At 31.7% G+C, this 14,019-nt stretch overlaps 1 pseudogene; it reads left to right on the top strand.

The window, feature by feature from the left end:
• Positions 1–1,188: 1,188 nt before the first annotated feature.
• Positions 1,189–12,868, top strand: LOC149564990 (uncharacterized; annotated as a pseudogene).
• The last annotated feature ends 1,151 nt before the right edge of the window (positions 12,869–14,019 follow it).

Here is a 14,019-nt window from a genome sequence, read left to right as displayed (position 1 = left end):
TAGATTTTTAATTAATATTTTAAATTTTAGTTTTATAGAATAATGTGGCGACTAGCCATTGTCTAAAAATATACAACTTAATGTAATGCATTGTAAAATCATGAGATTTGAATTAATAGATTTTTAATCAAGAAATTTAAAAATTTTAAAATTTTATTACATAAGTTAAATTAAAAAATTAATTGTTTTAAATTTTTTTAATTAATATATACTAAAGTCTATATATATAAAACAATACAACTCTTAATAGCAATAATATATTTTAATAAAAAATTAAATTTAATAATTATTGATTTATATAAAACTAATTTTAAAAATAATTTAAAATATATTAACATTTTTAAAACTATTTTGAAAACTAAAAATTGTGATATTAATATTGATAAGACATTATTTTTTGTTGTCGAAGATAAAATCATGACTTTTTTAGAAATCTAATGAACTTGTGACAAATATGCAAAAGATAAAGTTATAATTAATAATGAACTTGTCACAAATATGGAAAATATAGAGTTGTAATTAATGCATGTTAGAAAATATTGTATTTTTTGAAGTGGGAAAATAAAATAAATCCCACCAAAAATGCAACGGACTAATTAGAAAAGGTAATAAATCAATATAAATTAATTTAAAAATATAAAGTTTGTTGAATTTTATAACTTAGTATTTTTTTTGAGTTGCACAGAAGTAAACAAAAACATTAGTAACCTGCCTATATATAGACAGGACTAATAATAATAGACGTTTTCTAATCTTTTCAACCTTTTCTTTAATTAAATTTACAACTTCAAACACAACTTCAAACGGCTGGGAGATTTCTTGTATTCAGTGAACTATAAGTGTATATTTTATATAACAAAGGATTGAGAAAATATCGTAAACAGCACTCCATGACAAACACGCTTCTCTGTGAAATTGATAGATATACATCGAAATCTGGAAAGCGATCTTCACTGTTTATATCTTCTGCGAATTTTCCAGTCTTAGAAAATTATTGCTCAATCACTTTTCTGCACATTGACAAGAAGACCCGGAAAATTTTGAGTCTTCAAATTTTCGATTCCGCGAAGACTTTGTTTTGAACCATGAAAAAAAAATTGAGGTACTCAAGGCACAGCGTGTGGGTTTTTTTTTTTATAAATACTCATCGATTTGCAGCCAATTTAATAGACAGAAGAAGAAGCTTTAATTCACATATTGAGAGGGTCTCAAGTAAAAGATGGGCAGAGACATGTTTCTTCTGCTGCTAGTGCTCTTTGGCACCTGTTCCTCCTCCACCTCAATTTGGGGAGGATGCCCTCCCAAAGAAAGAAGTGCCCTCCTCAAATTCAAGCAAGAGCTGGCTGATCCTCATGACTATCTGAGCTCATGGAAGGGGCTCTCGTGCTGCTCCTAGAAGGGAATCGCCTGCCACAGGGTCTCTGGCCACCTGGCTCGTCTCGATCTTAACACCAGCTTTGATTATCCTCGTTATCCCTTGTCAGCAGCGGTGAAGAATTCGAGCAGCCAGATATTCCCTGCCTTATTCCAGCTGCACCATTTGGAGTACTTTGATCTCGGTTTTGTTGACTTGTCCCTCTCCCCTTCCCTTCACTGAAGGCAAAGAGAGACAAATACACAGAATTATATTGCCTTACTTCCTTGCAAAATGCATTACAAGTTTCAAAACTTTCTTGAATACAAAATACATTTTACACATGTTATAATATATTAAATATGTAATTCAATATGGCCGGCTATTTTTGTTGGCTATTTATTGTGGACGGCTTCATTGTTTGATATTTACTCTGGATAGTGGATGGACGGCTAAGTTGGGCTGTGGATGATGGACTATTGGCAAAAATTAATACTGCCAACACTCCCCCTTAATTTCTGTCATTAACAAATTTTGCATCAGTAATACCCAATTTCTCCCGCAGATATTCAAAGTTATTCTTTGACAATGCCTTAGTGAAGATATTTGCCAATTGATCTTCAGATTTGCAGAACTCAAGATAGATTTCTCCATTGTTGACCAATTCTTTGATGAAGTGATACCTTGTATCAATATTTCTGCTCCTCTTATGAAATACATGATTTTTAGATAATGCTATTGTTGATTTGTTATCACAAAGAATTGGTGTTGGTTCCTCTTGATGATGGTGAAGATTGAACAAAATTCAACGCATCCATACTGCTTGACATGCTGTGGAAATGGCAGCTACATATTCTACTTCAGCTGATGAGATCGTCACTATAGGTTACTTCTTTGATGCCCATAACACAGCTCCTGATCCAAGCTGAAAGATATATTTGGAAGTGCTCTTCCTGTCATCAATGCTACCTGTAAAATCACTGTTAGTATAACCAATCAAACCAAAATTGTTAGCTTTGGAATATAGGATTCCATATCCCATTGTTCCTAAAATATATCTCAATATCCTTTTTCAAACTTGCCACTAAGAATTTTGTGGTGATTCTATGAACCTTGAGATTAAACAGACACTATACATGATGTCTGGCCTTGTAGCTATCATATACATTAAACTTCCAACAAGTCTTTTAAACATAGTTGGATCAACATTTGAGCCCTTCTCTTCCTTGCTAAGTTTTGTTCCTGTTGCAACTGGAGTTGATGCTAGATTGCAATTCATCATTTTAAATCTCTTCAAAACATCTTTTATATACTTGGATTGACAAATGAAGATACCGTTGTCACATTGAATAACTTCAATACCTAAGAAATATCTCATCAACCCCAAATCTGTCATTTCAAATTCTTTCATCATTTCTAACTTGAACATGTCTATTGATAGATTTCTAGTGAATATCAAGTCATCAACATATAAGCATACAATCAAAATCTGACCTTCCTTATTACTCTTACCATATAACGTGGGCTCATTGTTACTTCTATTGAATTGATTACTTATCATGTATGAGTCAATCCTCTTATACCAAGTCCTATGAGCTTGTTTCAAACCATAAAGTGCCTTGTTTAGTTTATATACCTTATTTTCATTCCCACTAACCTCATAACTAGGTGGTTGTTTAGCATATACCTTTTCATCAAGAAAACCATTCAGAAAAGCTGATTTTACATCTATTTGATACACTTTCCAATCATTTTGTGCTGCTATTGCTAAAATAGTTTGAACTATGTCAAGTCTAGCAATTGGAGCAAATGTTTCATTATAATCAATTCCATATTGTTGTAAAAAACCTTTAGCAACTAGCCTTGCCTTATGCTTAACAATTTCACCTTTTGCATCAAATTTAGTTTTGTAGACCATTTGACTCCTATACATTCTTTTCCTTTATGTAAATCCATTAATTCCCATGTATTATTTCTTTCAATAGAGTCAATTTCTTCATCCATTGCCTTGATCCATTTATCTTCTTTAATTGCTTCATCAAAACACAATGGATCACAAGAAAATAAAGAAAAATTTGAGTAAATATCTACATTCTCTTCTTCTTGATCCTATATCTCTTTTAAGCTTCTTGTCTTCTTACCTTTGTAACTTGGTGTTGAGAATATAGAATCATATTTATCACTTACATTTGAACCTAGAGGTGAGGCTCCTTTCAGAAAGTTCCTTGGTGGAGTATTCAATGGTGATTGAGTCCTTTGTTCTTTCAATTCATTGTCACTTTGTAATATTGGTGCTCCTCTTGTGACTTGTTTGTTATCATTTTCATGCCATGAATCTTCTTCTTCAAATTTAACATCTTGTCTAATGATCAATTTCTTTGAAATAGGGTTATACAATCTATACGCCTTTGATTCTTCACTATAACCAATAAAGATGTATTTTTCATTTTTATCATCCAATTTCTTCCTCAATTTAGATGGCACTAATGAATAAGCAACACATCCAAAATCTCAAAAATGAGATACATTATGTTTCTTACCATTCCATTCTTCTTGTGGAATTGTGATCTTAACACTCTTTGTAGGGCTCATGTTCAAATATAGCACATGCTATTGCTTCTGCCCAAAACTCATTGGATAGATTTTTGGCCTTCAACATACTCTTTGCCATTTCCATTATGGTTTTGTTCTTCCTCTCTGCTACACCATTTTTTTGTGGTGTATACCTTGTAGTAAACTACTTCTTAATTTCATGAAATCTACAAAATTCTAGAAACTCGTTAGAACTAAATTCACCACCTCTATCAGATCGCAATACTTTGATGTAGAGAGCACTTTGTTTTTCAACCAAAGTTTTAAACTCCTTGAACTTTTCAAAATCTTCACTCTTTTGTTTGAGAAAGTATATCCAAGTCTTCCTGCTAAAATCATCAATAAATGTTAATAAATATATATTTCCTCCTAAAGATGGAGTTTGCATAGGTTCACATATATCAACTTGTGAACTAATTCCAATGGTGCTCTTGCTCTATATGAACCTCCTACTGGGAATCTTTCTCTATGTTGTTTTGCCAATATACAACTTTCACATGAACTTGGTGGTTTCAATATATGAGGCAATCCTTTCACCATATTCTTCTTTTGTAACAAGCTCAAAGCATCAAAATGAAGATGACCATACCTCAAATGCCATAGCCACGACTAATCTGAGTATACTGTCTTGGAACTAACTTCTTTTCCTCCTTGAATGCAATGAATCTGGAGGGGGAACATTCAATTTTGTGTCATGTTGACCCTTGCAATTAACCTACCACTAGGATTTCTATACAAGATTGTGCAAACATCATTATCAAAAGAAACTTTGTAACCCTTTTGCACTAGTTGACCAACACTCATGAGATTGTGTTTTAATCTAGGCACAAAATACACATCAGGAATATATCTTTTTCCTCCATTTTTTGTCAAGACATTTATAACACCTTTTCCCATTACAAAGACTTTACTATCATTTCCTAGCTTTACTTTAGATTTTATAGAATCATCCAAGCTAGAAAACACATCTTTATTTCCAGTCATATGGTTACTACATCCACTATCTAAGAACCATATATCACTAGAACTTTCTTGAGCAACATTACAAGTTATAAATAAACTTCCTGAATTGTTATTAGATACATCTGAGTAATTAGCACCATTCTTTTCAATATCATCTTGTTTATTTCTACATTCACTTGCAATATGACCAAATCTCTTACAATAATGACACTGAATTCGAGATTTATCAAACCTTGATGATGGGTGTTGGAATGAACTTTTTCCACATCCTCTATTCAAACTTTGAATGGATTGATTTGTTCTTTCTTCTTGATTTGGACTACCACGCCCATCTATGCTTCTACCTCTTCCTCTTCCTCTGTAGTTTGATCTTCCTCTTCCTCTGCCAAGAGATACCTATGATCTAAAAGCATTCTCCAAAGAAGAATTCTTATTTCTATTCATTCTTGATTCATGAGATAGAAGTGAACCCATCAACTCATCAATAGATAGTATTGTCAAATCTTTAGATTCTTCAATGGCAACAACAATGACATCAAATTTTCTAGGCAAACAATGAAGTATCTTTTCAACAACTTTTTGATCTATCAAATCATCACCATATGATCTGGTCTGATTAACCACATTCATTACTTGATTTAGAAATTGATCAACTGAGTCTGAATCCTTCATGCACAAATTTTCAAAATCACGCCTTAAAATTTGCAATTTAGCAATCTTAACTTTTGATGTCCCTTGATATGTTGTTTCTAAAATATCCCATGCAATTTTAGACTTTTTAGCTACACATACCTCAGGGAAAATTGATTCATCTAAAGATTGTTGAATTAGAAACAATGCTTTAGCATCCTCTTTCCTATTATCTTGTAATTTATCCTTTTCATCTTGTGTTAATGTAGAATCATCTTGTGGTTCATTAAAACCCTTTTCAATAAGATCCCATATGCCTTGAGAACAAAATAATGTTTTCCTTTTTATAGCCCAAAATTCATAATTTTTACTAGAAAATATTAAAATTTGTGGTTGAGCTATACTACTTCCTGAAGCCATATTAATACTCATAGTTACAACTACACCTTACAATTTTAAACTTTGTTGTACAAAGAAAATCCACCAAACAAGTCTAAGACAATGACATATAGCTTAAACAAACAACAATATAATGCGTATTTTCTCCTTTTAACAATTTTTTTATCATTAGACTTCACTCCAAGAAATCAGCTCATACCTTCTCCAAACATTAAATTGGGATCTTTTCTTCTCTCAATCTTGGCAGCCACTAATCTCCAACTTTAGAAGCTGATAATGATCTTCAATCAAGAAAATATTAGAAGCTCCATTCACTACTACAATAGTTATACATATCAACACATAATTATTTTCCTCCTAAGCCTAACTCTTCATGCTCTGATACCAATTTGAAGGCAAAGAGAGACAAATACATAGAAATAAAATTGATTATATTTCCTTACCTCCTTGCAAAATGCATTACATAAGGCCTCTATTTATAGAGGTTTTAGAACTTTCTTGAATACAAAATACATTTCACACATGTTATAATATATTAAATACGTAATTCAATATGGGCGGCTATTTTTGTGGGCTGAGACGGCTATTTATTGTGGACGACTTCATAGTCTGATATTTACTCTAGATGGTGGATGGACAGCTAAGTTAGGCTGTGGAAGGTGGACTATTGGCAGAAATTAATACTGCCAACATTCGCATCTCCCCATCAGCCTCACTAGATTGACACATTTGAGCTTGTTCTATTGTGGGCTTACTGGCTAGATTCCAAGTGAGATTGGGAACATGTCTACCTTGGAATATTTGGACATCTCCTACAATACTCACTTGGAGATGAGGCAATCAGGTTCCTTGATTTGAAATATGCGAGGCTTCGATGAGCTCTACATGTACGATATGAATGTTACATCAAGTGGAGGTGATGGTGTACTAGTTGAGAGTGTTGTGTCCCTCACCAACCTCACAACACTTTCCATGTCAGTGGTGTTAGGTACAACTCTCTCTCCTCTTGTAAACCTCACCTCCCTCTCCCATCTCCACCTTTTTGATACTAATGTCGCCCACTTGCCATTTCCCATCTAGATTTCAAACCTTATGTCTTTGGTTATCCTCTCCCTCTACAACTACAGTCTCCATGGTTCCATCCCTTCCACTGTGTTAGCTCTTCCCCACCTGAGAAACCTTGGCTTGTTCTATAACCCTGATCTTAGAGTAAACATCTCCTCCATTGTGTAGCATGCTTCCCAACTCAACATGCTTTATATTGTCCATTCAAATGTGAGATGAGTGATTCCAAGTTCGATTGGGAATATGTCCTCACTGACCAGCTTGGATCTTTCTTATAATAAAATTGAAGGCATTATCCCTCCTGCTATTGGTAATATATCCTCACTGACTAGCTTGGATCTTTCTTCTAATAAAATTGAAGGCATTATTCCTCCTGTTATTGGAAATATATCCTCACTGACTAACTTGGATCTTTCTTATAATAAAATTGAAGCCATTATCGCTCCTGCTAGCTTGGATCTTTCTTCTAATAAAATTGAAGGCATTATCCCTCCTACTATTGGAAATATGTCCTCACTGACTAGCTTGGATCTTTTTAATAACAAAATTGAAGGCATTATCCCTCCTGCTATTGGAAATATGTCCTCATTGACTAGCTTGTATCTTTCTTATAACTCCCTAAGAGACACCATTTCATGAAGCTATTTAAGTAAACTATCCAAGTTGTCAACTTTTGACCTTTAGTAAAACCAATTAAATGGGAGCTTGCCATCTACTATTAGTAAGCTCTCTTCCTTGAAGATTCTTTCTCTTAGCAATAACTATTTGAGTGGCATTTGTTTACTTTCTCAATTAGATGGTTTAACAAAAATAACATCATTGGATCTCTCCAACAATTTCTTGACGATAGGAATCAATTCCAATTGGATCCCTAAATTTCAGCTCCAATCATTGTATTTGACTTCATGTAATATGCATGGTGGTTTTCCATCCTTCATATCCACTCAATAAAGAATGAGCAATATAAACCTATCCAATAATTCATTGGGTGGAAATATTCCAGAATGGTTGTCAGGACTTATGCTCTTGCAGACACTCAATCTCTCATATAATCAATTTGAATGACCATTGCCCATTAAGTTCAATGCATTTGGCATTCAATATATAGACTTACATAGAAATAAGTTGCAAGGGAATATTCCTATGCCCTATCCAAATGTACAATTTCTTGACATGTCAGAAAATCGATTTGGGACAATTAGTCAAAAAAGCACAAACAAATACACCTTTAGCGAACTCATTTATTTGTCACTTGCTCATAACATCATTAAGGGTGTCTTTCCACATTCTATTTGTGAAGGTCCTTCTTTAGAGGTTCTGGATGTGTCAAACAACAAGTTTATAGGTAACTTGTTTGCAAGCTTTGGTAATTGTTCATCAACATTAAATGTTTTGAATCTAGAAAATAATCATTTCAAAGGTGAAATTAAGAGCATGGTTTGTCTTCAAACATTAAAGTTAGGATACAACAAACTACAAGGGCCAATTCCATCTTCACTTCAAAACTGCACGTCTTTGCAGATTTTAGATTTGGGATATAATAACATGCAAGGAAAAATCCCAAATTGGTTAGACAAGTTGTTTGACCTCCGAATTCTAGTACTAGGATCAAATGAATTCATGGGTGAAATACCATTATAATTGGTAAAGTTGCAACACCTTCAAGTCTTGGTTTTATCAAATAAAAATTTGGTTGGAGCTATTCCAAATAGTTTAAGTAACTTGAAAGCAATGACAAATCAAATAGAAAGCTCAGATGTCCTTCAATTTTCAAATTCCAATTCAACGCCTTATGTAGACAAAATGGAAATAGTTAACAAAGGCCAATTTCTAGAGTATGAAAAATCTTTGGCAATGGTTCGATGTCTTGATCTCTTTGGCAACAACTTCTCAGGTAATATTCTTGAAGGCATTGGGTTAATCATTGGCCTAAAATCTCTTAATTTATCAAGAAATTATTTGAGTGGGCAAATTCCTATTTCTTTTGGAAATCTTGTGAAATTGGAGTCACTTGATATCTTAATGAACAATATTATTGCTGATATTCCTAAAGAGCTACAACTTCTTACATATTTGAGTTATTTCAATGAATCTTATAATAATTTATCTGGTAGAATACCAGTAGGAGGTCAATTTCTTACATTTAGTGGTAGCTCATTTTCAAACAATGTACATCTTTGTGGACTTTAGATCAACACAAGTTGTTCCTCTTCTGCTTCTCCAAATTTTATTCATAATGAAGGTGTAATTGTTGAAGAGTCGGATGCATGGTGGGAAGTGGGAGTTGTGTTGAGCTTTGGACTTGGGTTTGCAATTGTTATTCGAGTATTATGTTTCCAAAAAAAATGTCATTTTCACTGCTTCAAGATCATGGATGAAATTATTTTCATTCTTGATCAAAATGTTCCAAATATTAAATTTTGAATAAAGTTATTTTATTCTCTTTTCCCTTATCCCCAAAATTTACCCTCCCCTTCACTTCTCGAGTGTGGTTGCATGTGGCTTTAACTCTTGTTCTTCTTTTGTACTCATTGATTGGGATTGTTCTTTGAAATAGTGTATATTATATAGGACATATATGTATGACATGAAATTAAATAGATATTTAAAAATAATTCAATTTGTCTTCCCTATGGGGAGTTACATCACTATTAGACTCGTCACTTTTTATCAAGACTAGTTAGATGGATTATTATACATGTTTTCTTATGGATACTTAACCCATAGTGCATGTGTATGGCGTGCATTTATATTTTCTTTATGTATGGTATTTTTGATGTGGTTAAGGAAGGGAGTCGTAGTCACCTGCTAGTCAGAATCTACATGATGCACCACTTCCTACCATTGCCTATTTAGTTTAAAATATTGTGTTTGTACATGCGTGTATTTTATGTAGATTATAGGTACCAGGTATTGTCTTCATTGAATTTCTAGGGTGAGGATACCCTATCACATTATCTCAATGCTAAGAGAGGGGAGATAACTCTTGAGTCCAAATCCTAACCTTTAAACCCATTGCCCTAAAAAATCAGGACAAGTATATGAGTTGATTGCCTTCTAAATGTGTCATATGATGTAAAATCATGATTATAAACCTTTTTAGTTTGATCTTGTATGTGGTATTTATGATGGGTTTTCATATTTCTTTTATAGGTCTTTGGTGATTTTTCTATTAATTAAGTCTAATTAAAAGATTAAATTAATGATTTAATTTAATGAAAAATTATTATGATAATTTTCATATTTAATTATATTTAATTAATTGGGAATTAATTAAATATAAAGAATTAAATATAAAAGATAAAATTATAAGTTTAATTTAGAAGATATATCTCAATTGACACTATTCAATACTTTTTCAACACAAAAGATTCTTCCAACACTCATGGTATAATCCTTAGGAAAGATTTTATGTGATTCCTACAAGCTTCACTATTGTGTCTGATATTGTCCTAGATGGCCTTCATTTGATTTTCCCTTTAGTGTATTTCAATGGGGTTAGTACTATTCATTCAATTTCTACTTTACGTGCTTGATTATAAATATACTTTTGTGAAGATCTCAACTGGGACATTTTGATCATCAAACATCAAGATTGTAGATTACATAACCAACAACTCAATCTCAATCCTCACATTGATGATTATTTATAAAAAATAATTATTCTAGGATATACAACAAAAGAAAACATTTTGGTAATAATTTATTCCAAAAATTGTTTGGAGTTATAAATCAATCTTATTCTAATCCTTTCTCTAATTTATCTTCTCTAAAAGTAACATTGGACCACTCCATGCAAATAGGTTGTGACATAATAAACTTTGTCCAGATTCAAATTATTTTCTTCTACTCACACATCATCCAAGGCCAAAGGACCTACTTATGCAACCAAAATCTTTGGTTTGCCATCTTTAACAAAAATGTCAACATTTGATGTTTAGAATTATGGTATTTCCCTTACCAAAAGACTGCTACTAAAGCTCTATTAGAGCTCTTGTTATTTCTTTTCTTATATAAGATAGGGAACTAATATTTTAGTTAGCTCTCCTCATTAATTCACATGATCAAATATAATTGTAAAAGGTTAAAATTTTGTTGTAAACATTTTTTTAAACAATTATAGTAAACAAATTCCAATTTTCTAATAGACAGCTTCCCAATTTCCAGAGGTAAATTAAATTTTGAATAAATAAATAAAATTGTCAAATAAAAAGGATGGAAAAGAATGAATTAATTATTAGTCTGATTCAATCACACATCATAATGATTTGACAAAAGAGTTAACTTTCTGTCAGAGGCAGGCCACCGACAAAGAGGAAAAAATATCAAGCCTCCAAACAGATACCGCTTGATAAGCATATGAGATATGATAAAAATAGATAGAAGTCATATTTGAAAAAGAAAAAAATTATTTTCATTTGCAGAAACTGAATGCTGTCTAGATGGATTCAAAGAAATAGAGTCAAATGTTGAGAAGACATCCAAATATTTTTTCAGATGTCTAGTGATTTGCTTGAAAACCTCTTGAGATGAAGATTTGTTTTCAAACTGAAGTTCTGTCAATTGTTTGTCATGCAACATTTGTGAATATAATGAAGATTTGTGTTGCATATATATTTTTAGCCGTGATATTATTTTGGTTTTGGTTAGTGAATAAATTCATGTGTTTTGCGTTGAGGATTTGTCTTTTCTCCACTTATATTTTGTTAACTGGAAATCAACCATTATCAAAGGTGTTGCAGAAAAAAAAAACATTTAACTAGAGTTTTCATTAAAATAATAATAAAGAATTTTTTTTTGAGATAAAATGTCTGAACAATTTAAATGCCTAATTTCATTTACTATCAGAGAATTCACGCCTTACTCAACTTGAATACTTATTTGAGAATGAAAAAAAATATATTTTAGGTTGGATGAGATTATATTGTTCAAATGACTTAATCTAAATCATAGATTGTAAAGGCCTTGATAAATTAAACGAGCGAGTTATGAAATTTCATTAAAAAAAAAAAATTAGATAAAGTTTAAACTATTGTAGTTCTAAAATTTTCAGTCGAATAGATTCAAACCCAAGACCTATCATATAAGAGGCTCACAATTTACCCTTGTGTTGTAGGCTCTTGCCTTTTAATTAATTAATTAATTAATTAATTATTCACTTGAAAACTAAATTTTTTATTTCTAAGACTTGAAATTAGTTTTCTTAGAAATGATATATTTAAATTTTTTCAAAACTATTTGAATTATAAAGTCTATTTATTATTTGATATTATAATTTAACAAATATATAACTTAACAATTAAATAAAGTTATTACCAAGTTCTACACACATATATATTACTCCTCTAAAAAATCTAAAATTTTCAGCAAATTTGGTCAAGGCATATAGCTCAATGTCTCATATAAAACAACATATGTTATTTGCACTATGGTTTGTTTATGTTTCTTATTTTACAATCTTTCTACAATTAAGTACAATATTAAATTTAATATTTATATTTATTATTTTTTTAAGCAAGAGGCTGAAGCCATTGATAAATTTAAAATTAAATACAACCCAACTAGTGGGGCACTACTATGAATGAGTTGGATTGAAGTCCTTCAATCTTGGCCTACATAAGAACAAATCCTCCTTTCAAAGGAGTTACAATAAATATGTATGCAAAAATGAAAAATTTGATAGCTCATCTTCGTAGGATTCACTTATCTTCATTTTACCCTTCTTGCAGTCTCACCTGAAATAACTCAATTCCTGCCACCTAAAACATACTCAATTCTACTTGTTATGAAGTTAGTAAACAAAACAAAAAAAGAAGATTAAAATATTTTAACAAGATGAAAAAAAAATTATTTATAAAATCATAGTGTTGAAAAAAGGAGTATGTGGATGATCAAAATGGAATCATCTATTCAAATAGAAATAAAATACATACAATGCCCAAATGAGTACATTTGTACAAGCATAAAATGAGCGACACAAGATTTATCATAGAACATAAATTCTACATTCCCATTGAGTCAAAAGGTGCCAAGACAAAAGACTAGTCTATGAGCATATGTGATGGAGATGGCAAATCCTCAACTTTTGAAACATCTTCTTCCTCGGGAACTAGCAATTCTAGACACTCTAGGCTCACCTTTATTTTATTTTTCCAAGCTCCAATCCTTTCTTCTACCACATATCTTTCTAACTAATTTCTAACTTGGGTTTGCTTAACATGCATACAACAATGGAGAAAATAAATATTCTTGTGAATAATGGGGAACCATTCTATTACTCTGGGTGGGTCAAAGGAAGATATTATCAAATACTTGAGAACTAGTTGCCTTCCATGTCAAGGAATTTCATGGTGAAAAGGTCTGAAAATAAGGAGGTCATTTCTCATATTACCTAGGACTTTTTCAAGGTTATCTAAATGTTCTAGTTTAAACAAATGCCTATAGAGCATATTAACAATGCCTTTATCAATGTTGATTCGACTAGTCATTGCCAAGAACATCGTAGGGATATTCTTATGAACATTGTACCAATCTCTATTCATAAAAGAATCTTTACCTATTAAAAATTTGAAAAACTGCCTATAGAAATAAAAAGTGGGCATTGAAGAGGACTTCACTAAGATGAGTACCATTTATTATTAGCCCCAACAAATAAAGTTAATGATGATGCATTGAATGTAGGTAAAAGAGCCATATCGCTTATTATGTTTTCATTATGTGAAATTCTTAGTTGGCTAGAAATTATGCTAACAAAATAGAGTACTATATCATTTAATGGATGGAGAGGATTTGAAGAAAGTATGTTGATGACAAGAGTTGATAAATATGGTATTCAATGGGTACTTGAAGGAGTTGGACAGTGATAACATAATGTTGGTTTGATTAGTTTACAATCATGTACATTTGTAATGTATTGAGTTATTACAAGCTATATCGAGTTACATGATTAAAGAAGAAAGACAAGATTCACCAATTGACTATACTGTTCACTGAGCAATTGGCAAAGAAAAGTTGAA

The sequence above is a fragment of the Cupressus sempervirens genome, chromosome 3 (genome assembly GCF_028749045.1).
Source record: "Cupressus sempervirens isolate cs-2001-9-10 chromosome 3, ASM2874904v1, whole genome shotgun sequence".
Lineage (NCBI taxonomy): Eukaryota > Viridiplantae > Streptophyta > Pinopsida > Cupressales > Cupressaceae > Cupressus > Cupressus sempervirens.
Note: the sequence above shows the minus strand (reverse complement) of the source record. Positions and strands in the feature narration are given on the sequence as shown.